At 42.9% G+C, this 1388-nt stretch overlaps 1 pseudogene; it reads right to left on the reverse strand.

Moving 5' to 3' along the window:
• Positions 1–802: 802 nt before the first annotated feature.
• Positions 803–1388, reverse strand: part of LOC105518340 — a 1830-nt pseudogene continuing 1244 nt past the window's right edge.

The raw sequence follows: 1388 nt of genomic DNA on the forward strand, positions 1-1388 counted from the left end.
TAGGTCTTTAAATGTATTTACAATGGTTACTTTGAAGTCCATCTTTTAGATATGGCATCTAGTCACATTTTCACCAGCAGTTTTTGTTGTCTGATTTTTTTTTTTTGTATGGGTCATATTTTTCTCTTTCTTTGCATAGTTTATAGTTTATATTGGAAACTGGAATTTTGTATAGCATATTATAGAAACTCTGGTTACTGGTCTTTCTCTCCTCTCTCCCCACTAGGTCTTGTTTTCATTATTTGCTTGTTTACTTGTTCAGTGACTGGCTGGATTATTTTTGTAAAGTCTATCCTCCCCTATACTTCTGCTGTTAAGTCTTTGATGTTACTTTTCAGAGGACACACATATGCCTAGTCACCCTGGGGTGGCAATAATTTTGGCAGAGCTTATGGTGTCCCCTTTCCTATGTCCAGCTTTTAATCTAATAATTACCTGCTGATTGTTCCATTGTTTCCAAAATGCCCTAGAACATAAATTTCTCTACTGAGTAACTTAATAAAATTCAGACTTCTTTGAAGGAATAATTACTGAGGTCAGTGTTTGTGATTTGTTATTACCCAAAGAGGGTTCCTCCTGGCTCTTTCTTTTTCCTGTTGAGAGGACATATTAAATGACATTCAGGTAGAACAGTCTATTATGGGGATGTTGGCCAACAATATGGGTAAATTCTGTAGTGATCTTATGCGGGTACTGGATCTCCTGAGTGCTCCCATAAATCTGCATAAACCTTAACTCATGTTACGTCATAATTTCTTAGCCTCCCCACTAGTAGAATGTAAGTTTTTTGACAGAAGAAAACATATCTTGTGTGTTTTTGTTTTCCTCAATGGGCTGCTGAATGGACTGGATCAGCTGTGAGCCTTCTTTAATGGTGACAGAACAGGTGATGACAGACCTGGAGACCCCACAGGCCTGCCCCAGGGTCTACCTGGAGTGCACAAACATTCCAGGCAGGCCCAGCACATTCTTATCTTCACACAGCAGTGGGAGGTGCAGAATGCTCTCTGGCGGCTCGGTGCCTGCAGCCACCACAGTGAACTCACAGATACCCCTGTTGAGGGTTTTGATGGCCTCATTGGCTCCTGTCTGAAGCTGCTTGTAGTTACATGACTGCTGAAGGAGGTCCGATGGTTTCACGGTGAAGAGGTGGACATCTACCAGGGGATAGGCTTTCGGGTTTACATTGGCCTGGTAGCTGCGGTTCCAGTGGCTCCGCACTCCTCAGGGAGCACAGCAGACTTCAGAGCCTCTAGATCAGTTTAGACTTGTGCATATGGCAGCCTTCGTGAATATGGCGTGCAGGTTCACCTTTTGGGGAAAACTTTGGAAGACAAGAGGAATGAAAAATGGTTGCTATTGGTTCCCCGATGGTCTAGTGGCTAGGA

The sequence above is a fragment of the Colobus angolensis genome, unplaced genomic scaffold (genome assembly GCF_000951035.1).
Source record: "Colobus angolensis palliatus isolate OR3802 unplaced genomic scaffold, Cang.pa_1.0 Scaffold317, whole genome shotgun sequence".
Lineage (NCBI taxonomy): Eukaryota > Metazoa > Chordata > Mammalia > Primates > Cercopithecidae > Colobus > Colobus angolensis.